Genomic DNA, 26,393 nt, shown 5'->3' with positions numbered 1-26,393 from the left:
AGAGGAGAAAGATCCATATTTTCTGATGCTGTTATGTTCTAGTTATCACCTGGCCAAACAAACAGAACCAAAGCATAAAGTGCTTGTGTGAGCACGCCCTGAGTGGCTAACGTGTATCTTTCCACTGATATTACGATGACAGAGTGGACCGCAGATGCATAAAACCTGGCTCCAGTCCCACATTAACATCGCCTGTCCGCTGATAGATCGTCTCTGGCTGCATGTGCAATGCGTTACGAGGCCTCCCGCCGTTGGTGGAAAGACACCTGCGTGATTGATGCACGCTATTTAGCAGCGGGAACGAACAAGTGCACCTCCGCTCCAGGGAGTGTTCGCCAGCACCTTGCACCGGACAGCTGTGGGTGGCCAGAGGGAGACGGAGAGAGAGAGAGAGAGTGAGGGATAGGGAGTGGAAGAGAAGGGTGAAACGAAAGAGAAAAGGTAACAACATGAGGGAGACAGAAGAGAGCAGGAAGAAAGGATGAAATGAAAGAGAGAAAAAGTGGATGTGTGAGAAAAAGAGCAGGCGACCTACATCTGTTCCTCATTATCCTCCTGGCCCCCTCTCTGGTAATCGCTCCATCTGACATAACTCACAGCAGACCTCACTTTGACTACAGATGGGAGTCGATGGCAGGGGGGTAAAAGTTATTCAAGGCAAAGATACAAGAGATACGACTGATCTCTCTCACACCAAACACAAAGAAATAAGCCCCCGAAGTATTGTACCATTAGAGGGGAATTCCACTTCCATCCAACCTGGGACTTTTCTGTCCCAATGTTGGACATCTTTCCAATCAGTGATAATTACATTCTACTCACCAAGTTAATTGCTGAGATCTGGCAATGCCGCAACATTGCTAAACACAAGTGTGACTGGGCAGGAAACACGAGCAGCCAGATGATCAGACAGGTTGTAAATAAACCCCCGAGTTGGCCAAATTCATTAAGAAGTGGGAAAAGTTAACAGTTTCAGAGAAGGATTACTACTAATGGATTATTACCACTTCAGTTTTACCTCCTGATAAAGTGGTTCAGATAACGGTTGGCTTGTTTACAACCTCATCACCTGATCTCTTTGGTTACACTTTGTAATAACAATACAATAACTACTAATAATGTTTAGTTAACTATCAATTTATCATTTATAAATGATGATTATTATAAAGTATTACCGTGATTTCTCAACCCTGATACATACATGCATATATCTCATCACTTTGTCGGGTACGATGTTATCACAACTGAAAGAAATGATGACCAAAACTACAAAAATAAGACCAAAGTTCCTCCACTCGTCCACTCTGACCTCGACCTCTAACACCTCTCTGAACAATTATAAACTTCCTCAAACGAAGGGTGTCCCAAGAAATAAGAAATTACATGTATGCAAATGCGAGCGGGCAAAGAGTGTGTTATTATAATCAGATTCTCCTCAGAATCTCGCAGGTCATTGAATTCTTGAGGATGTGCCGAGGCTGTTGAGGCCTCTGCCTGCACTTAATCACGATGTCTTGAAATGAGATCCGTAGTCGCCGCGAGGAGCCCCCCGGGGGCCGGCGGCGCACTCGTAGTCTCGGGAAGGTCAGGCCCCTATTGTGCTCCTCGATGGCCAAGTGCTCTTTTTTAATCACGGAGCCGCTCTCGCTCGGAGTATTGCAATCATGCGGACGCCAGAGTCCTGTTGTCGGAGCGGCTGACCGTAATATGCAAGGTGTTTTTGGTGTAATTAAATATGCTGACACTGTGGGAGCAGGTGTAACATTTGGCAGGTTAGAGCAGCTTTCAGCACCTGTGACATGACTTCATTCTACCGTTTGCACCCAAATATCTCAGCTTTCACAACTTCCAAGTACACATTTAGGTAGAAAACCTTCATTTGAGTAGGATGCAAAATATTTAAATGTCCTTTAAATGCCTCGTTCTAGGGCCGCCTCCTCAAAATCGTAAGTCGACTAAATGCCGTTATTCACCAGTGCGATGCGAAAAAGGCGGAAGGTATTACTTTGATCAAGAAAGCTAAAGCTTCTTGATCCTGCTTGTGATCTAGCCTATTAGTCTCTTCTAAAAAAGCTAAAATCAGCCTTAAATATACTTTCTATATTCTGTTTTTTTGTTCCTGGAACTGAGAAGCAAAGGCACCAATTAAGATCAATGAGTTTCTTCTGTATACAGAGGGGTACAGTCTCTTTTAAAACTTTGCTTTGTAACATCCTGGCTGTTTCATCCCATCTTAGGAGACAAAGGCGGTGTCCTGCAATTGTATAATTCAACAATTAGTGGTCCACACGTACTAATACACACCCAAATGGGAGGCCGATTTGAGATGATTAGCCCACCTACGCTCAGATGTATTCCGTTTGTTAGTCTTTGGTGATTTCTGGCACTGATCTTTGCAAACGTACGTCTCTGGTTTCTACCGCGGTCCCAGCCTCGTGAGAGAGTCCAGGACTGAGTGAGCAGAGTTTCTGAAGGTGTATTTTGACGCCGTTGCCAGCGGGGTAAAGGGATCTGGCAGATATTTAACGGAGTGGAGGAAAGGACTCCAGCGAAGGCACCTCACAGCTGTAGAAACACACAGAGACGAGCAGGAGACTTCGAACGGCGGCTCCAGGTGACTGCACACCTTGACTTCCATTTATCAAAATCCTGTTTACGCTGGCTGACAAGGCCGGGCCGCGGAGGAATCGACTTCCCGGTAAAAGATGGATGTGGCACGCTCCACAGCTGTGAGAAAAGCCTGGCAGCTGTGGCCAGAGGTGATTCCCAAAGATTTGGAGGGGAATTGGTGTTACACTGAGGTGGCATGAAGAAAACACAGTGTGGTTTAGAGAAATGCTATTTTGTGAGTACATAGTGGGAGCAGATTGGAGGTAACCTTCCTGTAAATCACTTGTTTAAACTTTAATTAAACATGAAGAATACTCTGCTCCATATTCACACCTGGGAGCTGCCCATTTTAATAAAAGTCCCCAGATTTTTGCCAGGTAGGAAAACAGTCTCGGGCAGAACGTGAATGAGTAATGCCCCCCATAATACGGTTCAGATGCCCTTAGGCAAGGTACCAAGTTTGAGCTGCTCTGTGACTGCCCAGAAGAAAACGTTTGTTGTACTGGGCAGCACTGAGGTGTGAAGTCATATATTTAAAACATAAAGAAGGTCACCTTAGACAAATGTAATTAAATGCGTAATTGAAAGCGAATAACACATGTTTCTCATCGGCTTTCCCAAACAAGATTGGTCAGAGATGAAATGGCGATAATTCAAAAGCAACCAGAGGTGGCGTCAAACCTCTTTCTGTATCCGTTAGGCTTGATATACACCTCACCACCTGCAAACGTTAGCCTGATAGCAGCCAGAATTCAAGGTTAGATTGTAAAAATGATGCACTTTTAAGGCCTTTACACACTGGAAGCGTTTTTTCCTGCGACCAATTTGCACGTAAATACTTTAATACAAAACATAAATATTATGCGGCAAAAAAGTGACGTACTTTTTGCATCGCGAATAAAGGCATCAACCAATCACGTTGTGCGGAACCGGTTGAATTGCGCCAATATTTATGAAATAACACGGAGGGTCCGTAGTCCGAACCAGATCCACTCCTTCTGTTCTTACCTTTCACAATAAAAGCCCTACATTTCTAGTATTCGCAGGCAGAGAGTTTCACATTTGCGTGTTGTTTACTTGTCATGCCCCCGGTGTGTAAAGGCCGTAAGGCTGTTATCATGTCAGCAGATTATCATGCTTTAGTGGTGCATACTCACAACTCTCAATTAAATTTGCACAAACCAGTTGACACACAGTAACCTCAGAGCTTTCAGGGCCTCTGGACTTCTGGGGCGCCGGGGCAAATGCCCGTTTTGCCTGGTTGGTAATCCAGCCTTGGTCTGAACAGCTTGAGGTCTGCTCGTTCCCTCCACAAGGAGAGAAAAAGACAAACACAAGTCCGACCAAAGGTCAGCGGTACAGTTTAGACTTCACCGCGGAAACAAATTATGCTCATAAATACGACTAAATGATAAATAATCCTTTCCTGGACCACCGCTACTTCCTGTTGGAGCTCACTTTCACTGCCCACACAGCTCACACTCTTTGGCTTTTGTAGGGCAGCAAACATGTGACACAATAATATAATAAGGTAAGCTTCACTTAAATACAGGAGAGGCGTATTAGATATTTTTATGGCTTAAAAAGAACGCATAATAACGTGCTGCTGACATTGCCTCTGGGAGTTGGATAGGAGTGTAGGAGGGTGGCAGAGGATTGTACATGCAAAAAAAAAAAAGAAATCTTCCCCTTGCTGTGTTCCTGAGCTCAGATAAGCCAACATTTCCTCCCTGTTTGGGTTTATTTTCCTTCGGCTTTAGAGTCAGGCTTCATATCCCACGCTACAAAGCCTCTGCTCAGTTGAAACCGTAGCCATCTAAGACCTGGACTAGTAGTGTCCTCTTGCATGACCCCCACCTCCAGTGTTGACCCTTCAGCACACAGGAAGCATCCACACGATCATGAGAAGTACATGTATTAACCACATGCATCATTTACATGCACTTGCATTTACTGTACATTCACATTTTGCAGAACGAGCACTCGGCAACAAAGATGGAGGTGAAACATTGTTCGTTAAAACTAACAATTTAAAGCTTCAAGCTTGCTATGTTAATGTTTTCTCTCAGTTATAAAGGAACAGGGGTGGCAGGCGGATAATAAAACTTCAAAGAGTACCTTAACTGTGGTCGATCTGGGGTAACCTGGGAATGGCGTGGGTGCAATCTCACATATAAACTGGTATTTTCTTTTTTCTTTTTCCTGTTGCTGAGGAAAATAAACCACCGTGGAGCCCCTTTCCCCCTCAGGCTCTCTCCCACGTTTAACATGTTATCCTCCACATCTGTAATAATAAGGGGTCATTTGTTGTGATTACGGCTTTTATCTGCGACCTGCATCTTACATCCACAACATCCTCTCCGTTACACCTTCCTCCCAGCGCCGGCGTGTTTACACTCACGACGATAAACTCTTGTCTGGGGAGGCTGCGCTTAATTCGCTGGTACTGTGACGGATATGCATACACAGTGACATCGTACAATAATATACAGGACAGTGATCAGTGGAGTCAAATCCATACTGATGCTTTTATCCAGCAGCTGCTTCTGTTCTGCAAGTGTCAAAAAACGTCCCTAGTTCGCATCCAGGCGGGGACGTTTGTTCCATATCAGTCCCCATCTCTCTATGTTTTCAGGCATTCTAGATAAGTGAACATTTTAAGAATACTAGAGCTGTCAACATGTGATTTTTAGGTTGTAGTGGGCTCAGTTTTAAAGCTAGAGTGAAGATACTGGTATCATATGAAACTAGAAAACCTAATGAATCCATCGGTACCAACCATGTCATACTAGCTTGTCCTGAAGGAGACTAAATAACAAACAAACTTACACTAAATTTTGGCGAGGAAAAACTGGCATGGCCATTTTCAAAGGGTTCCCTTGACCTCTGACCTTCAGATCAGTGTATGTAAATGGGTTCTATGGGTACCCACGAGTCTCCCCTTTACAGACATGCCCACTTTATGAAAATCACATGCAGTTTGGGGCAAGTCATAGTCAAGTCAGCACACTGACACACTGACAGCTGTTGTTGCCTGTTGGGCTGCAGTTTGCCATGTTATGATTGGAGCATATTGTTTTATGCTAAATGCAGTACCTGTGAGGGTTTCTGGACAATATCTGTCATTGTTTTGTGTTGTTAATTGATTTCCAATAATAAATATATACTTACATTTGCATAAAGCAGCATATTTGTCCACTCCCATGTTGATAAGAGGATTAAATACTTGATAAATTGTTATGATCTTGTTCACCAAAAGCGTGGACTCAATAGCAGAACACAAACACAAGTCTTTTGAAGGTGTAATAAATCTATAATTTATTACAATAATAGACAAGGAACTGTGAACAGGGCAGGATCTCCTGGAGGTAAGGATCCAGGTTGATTAGGAGCAGCGTGTAGGAGTGAGCAGGCGGGTTGGAGCAGGAAGCAGCCTCAGCTGAACAGACCTGAACAGAGGACAAAACAGGGTGAATCCAAAAATCCAAAAACACAAGCATGAGCAAGTCAAAAACCAAGATACAAGGGAGCCTGAATACGTCATGTACCACAGTGAATGACGGACGATCTGGCGATGCGTTGCAGGAAGACCAGGGTAGATATACTGCTGTTGATTGTGAATGATTGATTTCAGCTGCTCCCAATGCTCGCCCAGAGGAGGAGGAGGAGGAGGAAGGCCACACCTCCCAACACACTGACATACTAGACAAACAGGGAAAAACACACAGGAGACAACAGGGCAGGGAAACAAAGGAAACACAAGGAAACACTAAGCCTACAGGCAGTGCCATCATGACATAAATCTCCCTTTAAGGTACATTTAGAACAGATAAAAACTGTGATTTATTAACAGCCCTAAAGGAAACCTTAAGGAAATACTTAAGGGTGTTTTGTGCAACCGATTTTACTTTAAGGAAACCTTAACTTGAGTTGCTTTGTGCAACTTTCCCCAGCTAGTTATTGTGGCAACTACTATTCTACTGCTTCTCTTCCTGCGTTTCTCACTATCAGTGGTCTCAGTATTACTCTGATGAATATTCTCCTCTTTTTAATATCATACATGTTGTTCAGTCACACTTGAATTAACCAGAACAAAAGCAACAAAATCCATTTAATAGTGTGTTTGTGAGATTGTGTGTGTGTGGTTATACGTGTCAACTTTTGTCCGGCCAACTCTTCATTGTGCCTCGGCAGTCTCTCAAAAGAAAGTGATATCTTTTTGTTGGCGAGATGGAAAATCATCGGGGCGTCTCCCAGACTTTTGGTCTTGAGTGCTGAGGAACTGTCGGAGGACGTGACAGTATTGTGTCGGAAGAATAATGTAAGTTGTCAAGAGTGGTAAACAGCGATGCGAGGAGTCGTCCTGCGAGGTGACGAGCAATAGTAGCGGTGTCAGAAATGTCTGCGGCCCTGAAAAGGCGATGACTTCCTCATGAAGTGGCGAAGAGAAAGGAAGTTTTCTAGTGCATGACAGCTACATAAAGATAACTTATTCATTTGGCTTCATTTTTCTGGTCTTATTATGTTGTTTCATGGGAATATTAGTGTTTTTGGTGCTGTTTTGGGATCATTATAAGCTCATTTATCTTTATATTTTTACTTTTAGTGTCACTTGCACACACTATCTCTTATTTTTCTTGCCAGTTTTTATGTTTTCGCACCATTCAGTGAAACCTCCACTAGAGAGAAACACTCAGTTCCTTAACTGTACTGTGCTCATATCTTTCTCAATCTCCATTATCCCTTCTTCCACACCTTAGAGCAGATTAGCGCGTCGCCTGCTATCTCCATCCAAATCTAACCGGATTAAGGGGATAAAAAGACACACTTTAACGTTTCCAGACAATTACCTTTTAAAAACCCACTTCGCTTCAGTTTATCCGCCTTTTTTTGTTTGTCAAAAAAAAGATTTCTCCCACCTTTTTTCTCTGCAGATACAAATCAGTGGTAATCAGTGATGCAGTGGTGAGTCAGAAGGTGGGTAAATCCAGGCAGTAATCATCACTTAAACAGCCATCAGTATGAACATGGGTGGATTATATTTTAAGCTTTTATTTACCTCTTAAGGAGCGCTATTGCCTTAAGGGTTGGCTCACCCAAATTACAAATCAAAACACACTCCTCTCCTACCTCTGGTGCTGTATATGCAGATAAAGCCGTTTTTATTTCTTGGAGATATTCACATCAGTTTACTTTCTACAAAAATATACTTTCCTTTCGGAAGGTATTCTGAATACAATGGCAGGTTTATCCTCCACATCTGATTGTCCTGAATAAATACCAGAATAGAAACATTTGTTTGTATATTTAATACAAACAAATGTTGTTTATTTTAAGCGAAACAATACAGTTTGAGATTTTATGCCAGATCCAGATACGTGAGGTTTTTCAATGTGATTTACTCCAATAACGTTTCCAAGAAAATAATATTTATATTTAGAGATTAATATCGGACTTACTTTGTCAGAGACACTCAACGGCATCAGTATCGCTATGTTCTCATTCAAAAACACACACATGCACTGGTTGCCATGTTTACACATTCTTGTATATGTAGAGAACCTCCATCCTAAACTAAACTCAATCTTAATTATTATCCTAACCAAAAATCGGTGCCAAAAACTAAAAGTAGAAACCTCAAAAGAAGCCTCGCATCCTGTGTCTACTTCTGTCCCACTCATTATGTCATCTAGTACAGAGAGGGGACATACAATTAGGCCAATCCAGGTGGTTTGAGCCAAACACCCCTCCTCTTCCACACAAACACCCCGCCCCAAAACAGCCCTAGCGTTGCTTCCCTAAACCCCCGTAACCATCCGACTGCAGACAGTTACCCCCCGTCATTAAATCCAGGCCCTAGGTGAACTCCTTCTTGGCTCAGGCCACCGCCGCCTCCTTCAGCAGCAACACAGAGAGAGACGGGGGAGAGAGGTGAGGTGATGGTGGGGGGCATCCGCCTCCCTTATTGTTTCATTCATTTCCCCTGCATACTTAAAGCTGCACCAGCCAGGCTTTTAATACTCTGGTGAACTAAAGTAACACAAAATGAGCAATTAAACTAGTTGACTTTGTACACGTAAGATACGCATTGATGTGTTGTTGTTGTGATGCTGATGGCTTCAGTGGTGCTGTTATTGTTGAGGACACACAGACCACTCGCAGGTCACTCAGATGGTCTCTGAAGCCGCCAAGCTGTGACACTATTGTTGTAATGTCCAGATTTACTGTGAGCCTCAGGGCTCTATATTGCTAAACAGACGACAAACACATCCTGAATCATCTTCAGTGCCGTTGATGTGATTGAACCCACATAACGTAGTCATTGATGGCTGCCTTTTTTTGCAGAACTGGCTGCAGGAAAATGGTTGTTTTGGTGAAGTAATGCTGCTTCATTCTGAGCTAACAACACATCGTGTGATAGAGGAAAAGGGAAGTTTAAAACTCTAAACTTTGTTTGTTTCTGAAAATCACAGCAAAATGCAATCCAGTTCTTCATGACTGATATGAAAACTAACATTTTAGGCACTTAGTCAATGCTTTTACCCACTTGGCAGGTGAGGTGATGTCACATTAACTCGTGAGCTTTGACCCTAGTAGATTATATTTTAGGTTCTTCCACATTTGTATGCCGTCCAACCCAGTCTCCTGAACGTGATATCTCAGTAACGCATGCAGGGAATTTCCTCAGATTTGGCACAAACGTCCACCTGGACTAAAGGATGAACTGAATACAGTTTGGTGGTCCAAGGTCAAAGGTCAAGGTCACCAAGACCTCACGTCCATCCCATTCTTGTGAACGTGATATCTCAGGAACGCTTTGAGGGTATTTACTCAAATTTGGCACCGATCATCCACTGATTAAATTTTGGTGGTCGAAGGTCAAGGTCACTGTGACCTCACAACATATTTTTAACCAGAACTCAAGAATTCATATGCTAATTATGTAGGTTTGGGAATCACCAGAGGCTACATGATACGATATTATCACGATACTTGTCATGATAAGATCTTATTGTGATTTTAAACATTTTACTATATGTTGAGTATTGCAATAAGATATAATGCAATATTTTGTACCCTTTTTCAACTGGAAATGATGCATTAACAGTTACAGTTTTCACTACTGTACTTTTGGAGCATTATTTAGCGTTTTGTCCGACACGCTAACAAGACATAGTGTTAATCGATTCCTTAAGTTTTGTAGTTTCATATGATACCAGTATCTTGAAATACAGAATAGGGACCGGGCCCGCCGTCGAGTTGTTAAGAGGTTAATAGTTTATATAATAAAACATTTATAGTTGACTTCTTGATCAATACGATATTGTCACACAAAATATCACAACACTATGCTACAATTATTACAATTTAACACAAATGTCTAACAGGAAAATGATGAAGTGATGACATTTTGGACAGACATGGATGTAAACTGCAGCTTGACTTGTTGGCGGAGGCGTACAATCGCAAGGTGGTTATTCTAGTTTTTCAAGCCGTAACTATACTGCTTAGCTCGAGGCTGTGGATATTCATTGTTATGTAATGAATAATTGAACTAATAAAAACATTATAAATGGACACATAATTGATATATATTTTAAGCGTTGTGAGAATTGTCCTGTGGCTCTCCACTCCTGTTTGGATCTTCATGTTGAGAAGCGCTTTGTTAATGGAAACCAAACCGAGCGAGAGAGCAGACAGAGCGTTGCTTTTGAAGTAAGTTTGAAAAGTGAAAAAGTAGACAAACAGCACATCAATAGAGCAAGTTCAGCAAACTGAAGCAAATACAAACAGAATGAATGTGTAGTTCACAGCAGGTGGTTTGCTGTTTCTTGTCTTTTTCCTACAGGCATAAGAAACTGTATGGTTAAGTGTGTGTGTGTGTGTGTGTGTGTGTGTTTGCTCCTGAGCCTCCCCTGCAATACTTTCTCTGTGTGTTAGCAAACGCATCGACACGCATCCTTGCATGTGTGTGTTTCATCCTCTCAGGCGCTGAGGAGGTGTGTGTGTGTGTGTTTGTGTTTGTGTAGTATGGATTGGGTCAGTGCAACCAGGCATGTTTTCAAACAGCAGCTACCAGTCAGATCAGGGTTCCTACACAGGTCTGTCAAGTGTGGAAATGTATGAAAAAGTATTGGTTATGTACAGGTCTTGATGGGTTTGGGTATCACACAGAGATCGCATGGAGGGACAGCACCTTTGTGTTGGGATTTGCTCTCCAGATCAGGGTTGTGGTCATAGGAGTTGTGATCTCTGGAAGTTATTCTTAATTTCGGCGTGAGATAAGAGTGTTTTTTGGAGGCAGTGACCCGGCTGCATCCAGGTTCTTCAGGTTTACTCATTGAGCTGCCAACACACCACACAGGTAGGACGGGATATCCAACCTCAATACTTTTTTTGGTTACCAACCAAAATGTGTTCACAGGACCGAGTATCAAAAACAAAAAGTTAACCAAAAACTGGCATCAAATGCATTCTTAGATTTATTCTCTTCTAGGGATGTGACGAGAACCGATACCTTCCATACCAAGGTGATGCCAAAATTCTGAAAACGTGATAGTACCCGTTCTTCTACTTTAGGTACAGCTAACGCTAACTAGCTCTCGTCCTGCTGAATTCAACACAGGAGTTGCCATTGAGTTACATCATGCTGTGTTCAGGCTCTATACAGTAAAAATGAGTATTGCTCAAAGTTAACATTATCATGATGTGTTCAAATGTAATCATGTAAAATGTAGTTTTTGGTGAGGAACTTGAATAAATGCAGTTGTTTTACTTGTATTTTATCGTGGTATCAACTTGGTATCGGGAATTGTGGAGTTTCACTGATATTGGTATCAACTAATGGTATCGTGAATATATATATTTATATGTATATACTACTAAATTCTGGTATCGTGACATCCCTAGTAGTGATAAATGTCAATCACAATTTCTCAAAGCTCAAGATGATGACCTCAAATTGCTGGTTTTGTCCAACTAACAGTCCCAAACCTAAATTTGCTATCTCATAAAACAAAGATAACCAGAAAATCTGTAAAATGATGCACAAATTATGTTGAATTACAACAATATAACTACAGAATAAAACACACAATAATATCAGTCAGGTTATCAGGAGTCTCTCCTCCGCTCTGATGAATCAAACTGACACCTTTCAAGCTCACAGAAAGTGTTTGATTCTCCAAAGACAGATAATTCAGTATCGCTTTAACACATTTCCCATGAGCCCTGCTTCCTTCCCTGAACAGGACAGCCATGTTGGAAGTCGTTCACTCCCTCCACCATCTGCTGTCACCAGAAGCTCTAAAATCTTTATCTCCGTTAGCGCTGGAAGAACAGCGCCCTCCTCTTGTTTTGTGCCGTAAAGCAGTCCAGCAGGTTTCCCTCCAAATCTGAACAGGTGGCTCACGATGAAAAAACAGAATCGGGCAGGCTGACAGCTTTATCGTCACGTTCTTATCTGAATGTATTTAGGTAAAGACTTATTAATATTGAATTAATCATGTGGCATCAGGTAGAAGCAGAGTCGATCTGGCCCCGGTGCAGCAGCTTAAACACTGCAGCAACACTTCAAAGTGTTCCCATAGAGTTGCATTGAGCAGTGTGTTTGAGAGCAGAGGGGGACTTTAGCACACCAGATGGACTCTGTCACGCTCCGGCTCGAGGCCTATCTGCCGGCCTCAGAATTTCATTAGTAGCTTGGCCCCGGTCGCAAGTTTGAAGAGCATAAGAGGTTCGATCAAAGGATTAGCAGCACATCTGAAGCAACAAATGGTCCACTTTTTTTTTCCTCCTTCTCTTTTTTTTTTCCTTTTTGCACCCTCCCACCTCCACAAAGTGCTCAGACCTGGCCAAAACAGAGGAGGGGGGTAAGAGTGTGTGGCAGCACAGACGGGCAACAAGGGTCTCCTTGTCTGTGGTGTAACAAAATGTCCAAATGCAATCATTCAGATGTTAAAATAATGACAGTATAAAACAAGACATGCTACTAATGTGTTTATAGATGCAATGTGCGATAACATTGAATATTACTTGCGATAAATAAACAGATATTAAAGTGTACTTAGTTCTGTTGCATCCAGTATTCAGCTAAAATACAACAAAGTGCTTGTTGAAATTAAAATAAATTATTTTATCATTCTTTTATTGAACAAATTGAGCATTGAACTGAACACAAAAGGCACCAATATAAGAAAATAGTTACATTTTAAAGTATAGTTTTCAACTGATACTCGCAGCTAACTCAAAGAAATAGCCTGAGTGCGATATAGCAGTCTTTCACGTTGTGCTTATTGTGCAAGTTGACATCGCGATGACGATAAAAAACGATATATTGTGCAGCACTAATAGATGATATAATTCGTTGTTTATTGCAGAAGTGTCAGACTTCACATAACTCTGTGTACGTATGCGAGTCAACCGGTCTATCATCCGTAAAGAGATGCTTTTCCTTGCGTTGAACACCAGGGGGTGTAATCCGGAGGCGTTGGTGCCAGGCAGTTGTGATCGGTTAAAATAAGGTTGTGTAGGTTAAAATCTGCCTGCATTTCTCAGGTCGAAGAACATGAGCAGCCTTCTTTGGGTTTGTTGAGTTGCTTGAATGCACGGCTAGGTAACAGCGTGTCCAGTATTTATTTTTTTCTTCCGCGTCCCTCCTCCTTCTCTATTTGATCAATGAACTCAATTACAGCCATGTCCTGAGGTTCCTCTCACCACGGCACTCTCTCTTCTCCTTCTCCTTCCTCCTCTCTCCAATGATGCATCACATGAGCCACACCTGACACCTCCACCGGCCCCCCTAAAACTCTCTTCAATAAATAAGAGGGGCTTGGTTGGAGCAGCCGGGCCTGCTGCTCCTCTCTATCTCCCTGTCTCCCTGTCTCCCTGTCTCCCTGTCTCCCCACCCCAACCCTCGCCATCGCCCTCTCCCCTCCTAACAGCTCCAGCGCCCAGCCTCCGTCTGATTCCTCCTCGCAAGGGTAGCCTCTAATAGATTCCCCCAGCTCCCATGTATTATTAATGCTTACTGCTCTCCAAGGTGGCAGTGACAAATAGGGAGCAAAATTCACTGACTAGCAGTGAATGTACTTTTTAGTCATGCTTGAGCTTCCCCTAGTCCATACTGCTGCCAGTTGGAAGATTTCTCTCTTTTCTTCCCCTCCTCTCGCTCTTCATCTTTCTTCTTCTCTACTTTTTCACCAGGAGCGTGGAGAAATTGACCACAAAAGAACTCAAAAGGGAAAATCCCTCTTAGGGAAACGCTCCTGGGAGTTCGGTGTAGCATAAAGAAGTTATTCTTTTTCTCTGCTGTGGAGGTATTTGTGTTTTTTGTGTGCTAAAAATGCATTAGAGTTTGAAACAATAATCCCTCAATGCCTTTTTACATAGAGCAGGATTTTTAGGACGGTTAATTAAAAAAAACAATTAACAATACACATACAAGGCAAACTTCACCCTGCTTAAATGAGACATTCATCTTCTCCTTCTGTTATCTGTGATGTCACATATGACAAGAGCTACAGGAAACAACTATTGTTGATTACCTCATTGTTTACGTCTTGCTGCAGCCAGTGCACTTTGATGAAACCCATCAAAAGTCTCACATATCGTCACTTTGGACCCGGTGACGTCTCAGTTTTACCGTCGCACAGACATGAGGTGCCATGGAAATGCTTGGATCTTTTATACTTCATGTGGGTTTCTCTTTGTGCTTCCCATCTGCGTCCACGTGGATGTGCACGGACAGGCGAAACCTGCTGCACAGAACCTCGTGAAGGGCCGTGTTTGATGGTGTAACATCAAATCCTCACTTACTTAATGTTGCTCTATGTCTGCTGGATGTGTAACATAGTGGCTCTTCTCAAATATAGGGAGGTGGCTCGCATCTGTTCGATGTATTGGAATTCATTACTTGTCCTTTTGTAGTGTGAAACCTTATTGAAATAACTGTGGCGATGAATCGTCTTAAATTTGTGTTATATTTGCAATATAAATACTTGTGATGCGACAATGCATTTGTGACACACTTTATGTGAAAGGGCCTGTAGCTGTATTCGGTGATGCTATTGTCTCACAGTTACATGAGGATAAAGGCTAGGCATGCAACAGACTCCTTTTCTGAGCTCCATAGTCCACAAGCGCCCCGGAGGGACAGCATCTGCAGAGGTTAACCCAGATTAGTGTGTCTCTCTGGGCCTTCACCTCTCCCTGATCCCCTACCTGGATGTGACAGAAATAGGAGCAGCAAAAACAACAACTCTGTTTGCCCTCTGAAAAACCGCTCGGCTCACAACAAATCACACGCTCCTGAGCTGTCGGGGGGTTTTCACAGAGGAGACAGACTCACCTGGAAGTGGTCGCCGCTTTGTGTTCTCACTGAATGGAAACTCGGAAAGTGACAAAACATATGTCACACGGTTAACACCTGTATCCAACGGGCTTCCTGGTGCTGTGAGGGTGTTTAGTTATAGCCCCTGCTTCACCTGGGGACCTTTACATGCGAATATGTAACATAAATCATTATAAAACAATTCACCAAGTTTGATTTTAAATTTGTTGTTGAGAAAAAATAAATATTGCGTTTGACTGAGCAGCAGCAGCAGACCTTTGTTCACAGCGTATTCAAATATGTTGCGAGTGGAGAAAAAAAGCTCTGTGTATTTAATATGAACCTGTTAATATCTGTTTGATTAAGGTTTAACACGAGCGCTCCTCCCCTGACTCTGTCAAAGCAGCGTTCACAGGTTGGCGCTGGTTAAGCTGAAATGAGTAATTACAGCGGTGGGTCAAACCTTTCCTCAACGGTTTGGAGGATGAGGGTGGAGGGTTCGGTGCTCTCTTGTCTCCGAGAACCCCCTCATCCTCCTCCTCCTCCTCCTCCCAGTCCCCCCCCCCCGCCTCCGTCTTCATTCGCAGAGCGCCGTGACGCGAGAACCCACTCTACAGCTGTTCCCCTGTTGATCAATTAAAAACATGCTTTGGTGAAATAATTAGCTGACATTTGCTCCTACTTAACAGATGTTTCTGTGGATTCTGCCTGTAAAAAGTACAGAGGTGGAGGAAAGGGTGTGTGTGGTGATGTGTTGGAGTCGAGGGGGGAGGAGGGCATTTGCACATCTTCTGCACACACAAAAAGGTTCCTCTGCTTGCAAAGTTGTGTACATCTTTTAATGCAATTACGAGAGGTGGGCCCTTCGCCGGAATGATTTGAATGCTAATTTGAGCGCTGATCATCATAGTTAACCATCGTTTACATAATTACACTGTAATTAGCATCCCATTACAGCAATATTATTGGCATTAAGCAATTAATTAAACCCAAATATGGATTGTGGCTTTGCATTGTTTGTGTGTCTGCTTCCATAATCATATTTTTGTTGTTTTGAACCATATGCTTCGATTTCCCAAACAAGTATTTTCACTTGGCTACTTTTGGCTGCGTCTGAAGGCTCCTGGAGTTGGGATATTGATTTGGATCCCACCTAGAAAACAAACAAACACAGTATATATGTGTGGTTGTGAGGGGAACACGGAGAGACCTAATCATCTACTTGACGCAGCGTCCTCTTCTTCATCATCGTTAATCAAATAAATACGCTCACATCCTCTGCGTGACATCTTCAGCGGTGTTATGAAATCCCCTCTCCAGAGTGAGAGAAGTTGAGGAGGTTGGAGGTGCAGCCTCCCTAATGGCGGTCGGCTTGTCAGGATTAGGGCGACGGGGGCTGTAAAATCTACGCCTGATGAGGTGACTAGCTCTCCCTCTCAGCTCCAGCGCTTTACAGATTTGCCCACCTCTCCGGAACTTTCTCCCCTCGCCGCCGCCGCCGTGCTCGGCTGCTGCTCTCTCTCTCCTTTTGAAGTCCACTTTTGAGTGCATGCTTCGATGCCATCCATCCCAGCCCCCCAACTTTTATGTTTCAGCTCTAAATTGGCTGATTTCATTACCATTCGGATGAAGATTGTACTGTAAGGGGGGGACTTCTTAAAGCAGCTTCTCTCTGTTAAAAAAAGCAGCAGTAGGATGTCAGCGCAGGGTGAAGCAGGTGCAAAAGGTTTAACCGTTGCCAGCCGAGACGCCAGGCCAACTCTGGCAGCTAATCCCCGAGGTATTTAATGAACTTTTTCTCTTAAACCGCCTCCGCTAATACTCAGAGGCCGTGCTCTTACACGTAGCAGAGAGCACTGGAAGCCACAAAGAGGACGATAACGTTTTTATACCTGTAATGGAGGTTTTAAGGGGTAGCTCCTCTATTTGGAAAAGGGATGATTTAAATTTGCAGCTCTCTTCAACCTCAGGCTTTCTATGAGGGAAAACACAAAACTGATTATTATTGAGAGGTGGATTGCTAAACCGTTTTGGGAAATCCAGTGGATTTTGCAGTTCTGCAGATATCTGAGCTTCCCCTAACCTTTGTTGTGGTCTTATTTTCATCTTGATTTATTAGCGGCGCACACACACAAACACACACAAACAAGAAGAAACGCCAAAGGAAAGATCTCACGAGCAAGGTTGGCTGTCAGAACAATTGGGAGCGCTGGAAAATAAAGCTTCCTCGCTGACGAATTACCTTTCTGCCTGTAATTCCAGAGGTTTTACTGAAACATTAAGTGAACAGGCAGGCAGGAAAGAAGACAAAAAAAAAAATGCTAGAAATATCCCCGGGCTATTTCTTTTTGCTCCAGACGTAGAGAAACAAAATGAACTCCCAAGTTCAGGTTGAGGCTCAGCTTAGCCCCGAGGTTTTACCAACGAGAAGTGTGTGTGCTCGGTCTGATTCCCTTTTCCCTCCTCTCTCACCTCACACACACACACACACACACACACACACACACACACACATCTACCCATCCTGCAATAAACGAAGTGACAGGACAATTTGCATTACTGCCCTTGACTTGAGCCTAGCGTTCACAGACAAACATACATGCACCGACTCACACACAATTACATGCATGCACACACTGCCTCGCACATTCATCATAATGAGCATAAAATCAGCCTCTTTATTTTACCTTACACGTGTTCTCCGTCTGACACCATGAATATGTAGCTGTGGCTTTTTAAGCGAAGCAATATTCAGAGGAAAGAGGGCGGGGGTTGTGGGGGGGTGTTAGTGTTTATGCCCGTTTGTAGTCATGTGTCACGTCGGGTTTGGATCTTGTCGGTAAAGCCTCGGGGTCAGGTGTTAGGTTCAACACTTGTGCAGAAATCAGGATGACCTGTACAGCCTCGGGGCTGCAACACCAAACACAACAAACTGACAGAGTCAGGGCGCTAACAGGAACCACGGCTAGAGCAAGGCATTAATCTGGGTTAGGTGTTTTATTTTAAGGGTTCTGAGCTCCTCAATATAATAAAAAGTGCATCTCCGCAAAAGTTAATTTCCTTAAAACAAGTCTTAATTTTATTGGCAAAGAATGTCTGGAAAATGAATCACACATTTTTTTTATCTGTTTTATCTGTTCAAATTTTTCCTTTTTCACTATTTCCGGACATTTTATAGACCAAACGATTATTTTTTATTGTTGATTATTTTCTCGATTAATTGATTAGTTGTTTGGTCTATAAAATGTTCCATTCAGTCTTACATAAACGTGACTAAAACTAGATGAAATCATGAGTTTCACTTGATTAAAGTTCTGAAATGAACAATAATCAAATGATAAAAACTAATATAAGTTTTTGTCAAATGACTCCAAGATAAATGAGAATTAAATGTCACATCTAACACACAATAAATTCCCACAGTAAGCATGTCAGGATGTGAAACATGGTGACAGAGAGCTGTGGCCGTATGACGAGGAACCGAGAGAAATGAAGAAACCGCCGGAGGAGAATGGCGTCAGCGCCTCTCTGGCTGTCCAACCGTGGCAGATCAATAGACTCGCCAAGCGTCCGACACACTGCCTCTCTGACGGAGGCGTGCTGGAGCACGGGGCCGGGAATAAGTCGAGGGGTTCAGGGCGCGCCGCTCCATCATGGCATGTCACGGCGATGAAATGAGTTGTCTCCAGCCACCAGATCGATGGCTGACATAAGAGCGTCGAGCCGCTGAGAGGGGCGGATGAAGGGGGAAGGAAAAGAAGGGGAGCGGGCTTCCTGAAGTTATTACCTCCACCTCGCTGTCAGAAATCACGGCGTGATGCATTACATGTGTTCCCTGTTGTGTAGTGTGTGTAAGAGGAGCACAAACAGAGGGGAACGGGATGAAAAATGTAGTTTCCGCTCCATTGGTCTCCCATATACCACTGTGTTCTCACGGACAGGCGGGAGTGTCCCGGCGCACTTTTGTTTGTAAATAGGCATCACTCATAGCGGCGCTCCTTTCAGCCAAACTGAAGGATTTACATTTCACATTTAGACGTCACTTTCATTCATAGTGAGGATGATAAAGCTGCAAAACACGCTCCAGTTATTGGATCACATGAAAGAAAATATCATCACCATCATTGAGTTCACACCTCGTAGTCAGGATTACTGTTCTTAGTTAAATCTGTAGCTTGATTTCAATTTGAATCCAAAGCAGTGAAATCACTCACACTTGAATGGTCCAAAACAAAGAGGGTGAAATGACTCTTTAGCACTAAAGACGTCTGAATAACAATCCACTGGTTTACCCTCTGTGCATGTGATGATGAACACCATTTAAATAAGGCCAGGCCACGCCCCTCGAATCATTTGATGACGATTGATCGTGACACGCTAATTTTTCAAGGGTAATTTCCAAAATGCGCCTCACACGTAACGTCTGGACTTATTAATACAAACGACGAGGCTCCGTCTCCACGCTCCCCACCCCGCCAACCCTCCACCCCCCTTTGGCATGCGACGTTGTTCGTCTGCTCCTGGCAATAATAAATCACGCCGTGACAAGTGCCGCACTCTTAACCTTGATGGACTGAGAATCAACGACCCCCTTCAAATAAAGCCTGATTACGCGATTGGCATCGATCATTGCTCTTGTCTTCTTCAATAAGGAGGTGCTTATTCCGCTGCTTTGACCCCGACGTCCGGACCAGAAATAAATAAATAAAATGAATGGCCTCGATTTCAGTTTAAAGAACCTCTAATTCCTTTAATGATGACACACTGAACAAGAAAAACACTTCGTTCGGTGTTCAGATTTCAGAATTTCTTCAGAAATGCAGTACCTGTGAGGGTTTCTGGACAATATCTGTCATTGTTTTGTGTTAATAATTGATTTCCAATAATAAATATATACATACATTTACATAAAGCAGCATATTTGTCTAATCCCATGTTGATAAGAGTATTAAATACTTGACAAATCTCCCTTTAAGATACATTTTGAACAGATAAATAATGTGATTAATATGCAAATAATCGTAATTAACTATGGACAATCATATGATTAATCAAGATCACTCGTTTAATTGTTTATTTTGAGTTTCAGGTAACAGATTCTATGACTGATAGAACAATGTGTCCAGACAGACAAAACCAGCGTGTTTTATTTTTACTTCTATCTCACATCCACCCACCCACCCAGGGAAGCCAGGGGACCCACGGGTGCTACCTCAGGTCCGGCGCGCCGACCTGTCTGTCAGTGTTACTCACAGGGGTTTGAATGCGCCGTGACAGGTGCCAATCTGGCGCCGGGGCGATAACGGTGTCACCCGGCCGGCGCTCGGAGGCGACCTTAGCAGCCGCGCCTTAACAGATGCAAACATCTGAAGTTGTCGGGTAGTTCAGGAATAACAATGGTGTTATTGCATTTAGGTGGATCCTGAAATGTGTCTTTGTGGTTGATTTATGGGTTCTGAGATGAAGTGATCGCCTGGTTAATGCTTGGATGGGTTTTGTTGTGTTTGTGTGACATTTACCTTTGCTGTCACATGGTTTATGCATGAAGCGCCTGATGCTTTTGGACATGAAACAGTTGCTGTGTGCGGCATTCATCATATTTACATGATCACCAAATCTCTGTCCTTTTCTTTGGATATTCTATTTTGTATATTCTATATTAATGAAACTTCATAGTATTTAAAGCAGCAAATGTCAAAGCTTTCATTCCCTGGATATATAAGATAATAACAACATGGACCGGAGTGAAACTGTAACTGATTATCAGTTAACTGTGCTGCAGTGTGCTGTATACCAGGGAGCAGAAACAGAAACCTGCATTGTTTCCCAAAGGAGATGGTTGGCATTTCTGCTCACATAACCTCCTTCCTGTTTACACGGTAGTGTGTATGTGTGTGTTGGGGGTAGTAACAGGTGTCTGCAGCTATGGCACACACATACCGATGCACACATACATGCATATATCATTGGACTATTTGATTATTCGCTCGTTAGGTAGACGTATAAATAGAACAACATTACGTAGACATTCTGCGTGTCATGAGGACTCATTTTAAGCTTTTTGCGTGTCATTTTTATGCCGTTTTTCACGTGTGATTTGTACAACAAAGCTGAAAATAAGTACGTAAACTGAGTAAAATACGTACGGCAACAACGTAACAGAAGTACGGGAAAAACACGTCACCAAAAAGCGTGACAAATGTCTGGAACACGGGTCTCCAGGTTAAGAGTCCTGTGTTTGTTGTTTGCAGCAATACCACCAAAAATTAATAATCATGCATTCTCGATTCTTATCGCCAATATCTGACTAACATATGTTGCACCAGTTCTGCATAGTTTTTGGGATGAATGTGTTTCATGTCTACCACTTGTCACACACACATACATACACATATAAAACCTGAAGTCCAGTCCCGTCTTCTTCTTCTTCTTCTTCTTCTTCTTGTTTTCCTGCCCTCCCTCTCAGCACATTTCCCTTCAGAAGCCTCTCTGCTCCTCCCACACACTGGAGATCAATTTGTCTTGCCGACAGGAATCCATATTTTTCTCATCGCAGGTACCGTTTCCTCCTGGACCCCCCCCTCCTCTTCCCTATTCACATCCCGCCCCCAGTCCACCCCACCATCACCTCTCTGCAGCCGTCCATCCACCTCCCCGCCCTCTGATCCAACAGCAGCTGAATCAGCTCTCAGACTCCAACAAACTTACATAAATGCACGTGAAAACCCCCGAACAGACCATCGCACATTACTCCTATAAACAAACACACAACTGTCCTCCTGTTCCTTTTCAATTTACGGCGTCTGAGCGGTAAAACCCGCCGGTCCCTGCGGCTCTTTTCCAAAGGTGTTCCATCACTCTGCGGCGAAACCTGAAGGGGGAAAAACTAATGCACTCAAAAGTGGGTAGAAGAGGAGGAAAAAAAGCAGCAGCTTGATATCAACAGGGGAGCGGATGAGGGAGGGAGGCATTTTACAACACGTTTTTCTCTCACCGTTGTCTACCTTGGTCCTGAGGAAAGACCGGCAGGCTCCCTCGTGGCGGCCGCCGCGATCAATACTACACAAGAGTTGAATTAGACCTCAAGTGGAGCGCATGTCTACCTTGGCGGAGGCAGGGGCCGACCTGAAATCCCTTGAACATTTACTTTCTTTCCACCGAGTTAACCAATAACTGGATGAAATGAGAGGGAAAAGAGCAGCTGTCTTTCCTGTTTCTTATCTCTGCTTTTTTTTTTTCTGTCTCTTCTTCTCGTCCTCGCTTCTCGCCGTCGCTCTCGGCGCTCAAACTCTCAGTATCTGTTTTGCTTTAAAAGAGTCACTTGAGCAGAAATGAAATGCACAATTAGCAGATATCCAGAAGAAATGGGACACGCACATGTGCGAGGAATGTGCATGCATGTGTAAGCATTGTACACACACACATTTCACATATCCTTAATTTAATCATGTACTCTCATTGACATTGAGTCATGCTTCAGCTGCTCCCAGGGACAAATGGGTTTCAAAGCAAGAAGAAGTGAGACATCATTGCTTTAACGTCGACATTTCTAAGATATTTGTGTCTTTTGATCTCTATTTCTGTTATTTGTGCACCTGTCAATCAAACAGGCTGTGTTGTAGCCTGCTGGACATTCAAGGCTTTTGCATGCTTCTAGTGTCATAGCAGAACAGAAGTATTTATAACCCATCTTCACTGGATTTTATGCTCTAAATGAATACAGATATTGCGGCGTCTTCTGCTGCAAGAGGACTTTATTCACCACAGTTTACAGAGCATGTGGTTCTCTATGATTCACACAATACTAGAGCTGCAAGGAGTTAAGACAGAAACAAATTCTCAGATTGCAGCTTCTTAAATGGGAATATTTTCTGGTTTCTTTCCTCCACTATGACAGTAAACTGAATATCTTTGAGTTGTGGACAAAACAAGACATTTGAGGATGTCATCTTGGACATTTTTCACAATTTTCTGACATTTTATAGTCCAAACAACTGAACAAATGATTAAAAAAAAATAGTTTTTGTTTTGCAAATTACATTTTAAAATCAGTTTTATATTGACATTAGTGCTTTCAATCGATTAAAATATTAAATTGTGATTAATCACAAATTAATCACACATTTTTTAAGGTACTAAACATCCAGAAAAAATATTTAAAAAAAGTTATTTTAAACTTTTTAAACAACTAATATATCACTCAATGTATAACTGAACAGTACAATGACTGTTTCTTTACTTTGTTCTGTTGGCAGGACATCATCATCATCATCATCATCATCTTTCCATCCACCCGTCATGCACCTGCAGCTTCTCCTGGTGAACCAGGTAGGACCCTTTTTCCTCTCCCAGATGCTTCCTCCTGTATTTGGGTCACACACACGGTCCTTCTCTGGTGGATCAATACGAGGCACTCAGTGCAGCTGACGCCCTCTCACACCTGATACTTCGCCCAAACACCCTACACCCCCCCCACACACACACGACACACACACTCCAACCTGGCGAGGGACCAATTACACCAACCGGAGGGAATTACCCAGAGTCCCCCTCTTGTCTAGAGTGATATCTCCGAGGATTACAGGTACTTAGCTCCCATTATGTCTGCTCTATTACCTGCCCGCCGCCTCTTAACACACACCGACCTCCTTTGTGTTCGCCTGTTTGCACAACAATCCCTCCCATCGGCCCGCTACCTTTTCACTTCTCAATGGCCGCTTTGTGGGATGGAGGAAGGTGTGTGTGTGTGTGTGTGTGTGTGTGTGTGTGTGCGGAGGAGGGGGCGGCAAACACACATTTCTGCTACTCCTACTCGCTCCTCTCTCCAGGTACATGCTGTCTTACTTTTCACGCTTTTTATGTGCTCTCTTAGTCTCTCACACACACTCACCTGCCCACTCTTGTCACACAGTCTTTCTATATAGTCCACACACACTTTTCAATTAAAGATGCACTTTCTCTGTGCACACACACACACACACACACACACACACACACACACACACACACAGGCATGCAAACAGCTTTCCTTTGCACACACTCATTTGTGCAAACACTCACACCTGTATGCACACGCTCACTTATACAAATTATCTCCTTGTTGCCAGACACACACACGCTTCATCTCCGTCAGATACACACTTTCTCCGAGCACACACACACACTCCCAGAGAGAAGAGGTAAGCTGATCTCTCTGACAGACAGACGACTGGCAGCTTGGAGAGCCGAGGGCGCTGAGAAGGTAATTACCCGTGACAGACGTACCTGTGTAGGTTTCACCTCCTCCTCCTCTTCCTCCCTCCTCCTCCTCCTCCTTCCCTTCGCCTCACTCCAACCTGCACTTATCACAGTTACACATCTCACCGCAGCCACTGAAGAGATTTAATTGGAAGATTAAGGTGTTTTAGGCATCGATTTCATGTCGACTCTGTTTATTTTTTACCCTCTCCTGGGTGCAGATGCACTTTCCCACCACTGGAGGCGCCGTGCTGTGTTATGTGTGGAGTAATGGTATGCTGTAAGTGAATAGGAAACTATGTTGAGGGTAAAGGCATGGTATTAAATGTGATGAAGAAGTATTTTTGCAAATTTCTTAGAAGAAATTGGTGTTTTTGTACTTTTCATATTTAGTTGTCGTGGTTTTGCTTTCAAATCTCGCTCCTAATAGAAATATTTGAATTAATCCCGCTGATCTCTGATGGACTTTGAACCTGAAATGGCTAAAACCAGGAGTCTCTAATTGAGCCTGTTGAGTGGAAGCATGGTCATTCAGCATACCGGGCACTTCCCCAGTGAGCCGATGTGCCTTGTGGGCCGACACGACTGTCTTTAGATAGACCGAGTGGAAGCTTACTTGTCTTGCGTCCCCTAGTGTCCTCGCCAGAACTGGTGGACATGTAGCACTGGATTTAACATTACAGACATAACCACTGACTATATGTATAGTAATTTAGCCACAAATTCACAAGTTGACCATATACGGTCCAGACATATACTCAGTTTGGACCCAGTCTTGTTTTCAGTTTCAATTGACAGACAACCAGTATTACGTAAATTTAGTTTTGATACGATGGAACCAATTTCTGCACAAACCAGAAGTGTGTTTTGTCTTAAAAAGCTTACATCTCCTCTTGACTAGGGGTGTAAGAAAATATTGAAAATAGTATCGCAATACTGTTGTGTGATACCGTATCGATTTTTAATTAATAGTTTGCATGCAAAGTTCAACTCAATATTTCATTTGCAAAGAGATGTTGGATGTTACAGCGACTGTGATAAATGCAAATGCAGATCTCACTGTACTGATTGCATAAAAATGTACTTAATTTTACTCAGATTGTATGCTTATGGTGGTGTGTTCTTTATACTATGATAGTTTTCCTAATATTAGAGCAATATATCGCCTTGCTGCAGTATTGCATTATGTTGAATCGTAACTCCGGTATCATGATACGTATCGCCGGATTCTTGTCAACACACAGCCCTACTCTTGAAACCGTATTTGGACTTTTACTGGACCCTGAATGTACTTTATGTAGAGGGATTGCTTTGTGCACCGAAAACTAAGTAAACAGAAACATGCAACTTTCCTGGAAGTCACACTTGGATCAAAGAGATATTTGCACGTTGAAACTATGTGTGGAAAGCATGAAAACATACACCCACTGTTCCTACACACATCTCCATACTGTTAATAATTTCACGTCTCTTTAAGCCAGGTGTTAAAGGGGTCCCTGAGGTCGCATTTCATCAGGAATCAACAACCTGTTATACACGCCAACTACCTTCCCTTTCTTCCCCCCCGTCAACCGCAACCATCTGGCATCAGGCCACAAAAATAGACTCAAAAGCGTTGGTAACAATTAGTAGTCACTGTACCCGGGGACCACACAACAACCCACCTGATTTTCATACCCTGCATTTTGTTGCCCCCCCTCCCCCGCCCTCATCAGGACGCTATCAATAGCCAGACACCTGTTTCCTGCCAACGCAAGCTAGGCCCTCTATGGCTGCACCTGTATGTGCTTACACAAGAGCCTCGAGAGGAGTATTTATGTGGATGGGACTGCAGGGCTGATATCAGGCTCTGCTAATGCAATCACAGGAAGGACAGGGAACACTTGACGAGTGTGAAGCAAGCCAACGGTGGGGTGAATTCACTCGAATCAAATCAGGATGTGGATTTTCAAAAGAAGCTCAAACGGGAAATCTTTTGACCCCAAAATGACTATTCAGATGATTAAAATGATTGGTGTGCACGTAGGCTAATCGTAGAGGAAAAGTAGTTCTAAAGGGACAACGAACATTAGTATTTGTCCAGATGCTGAGATTGGAGACCAATTCCTGCTCCTCCGTCAGGTTTTAAAACGCCAAACTGTTTTGACGATAAATAACGACACACACGACTCATCTAAAGGTATTTTCTAAAGATGTTTAAATGATGAAGGCCTTG

Source organism: Sebastes fasciatus, chromosome 24 (genome assembly GCF_043250625.1).
Source record: "Sebastes fasciatus isolate fSebFas1 chromosome 24, fSebFas1.pri, whole genome shotgun sequence".
Taxonomy (NCBI): domain Eukaryota; kingdom Metazoa; phylum Chordata; class Actinopteri; order Perciformes; family Sebastidae; genus Sebastes; species Sebastes fasciatus.
This window is presented reverse-complemented; position numbering follows the sequence as displayed.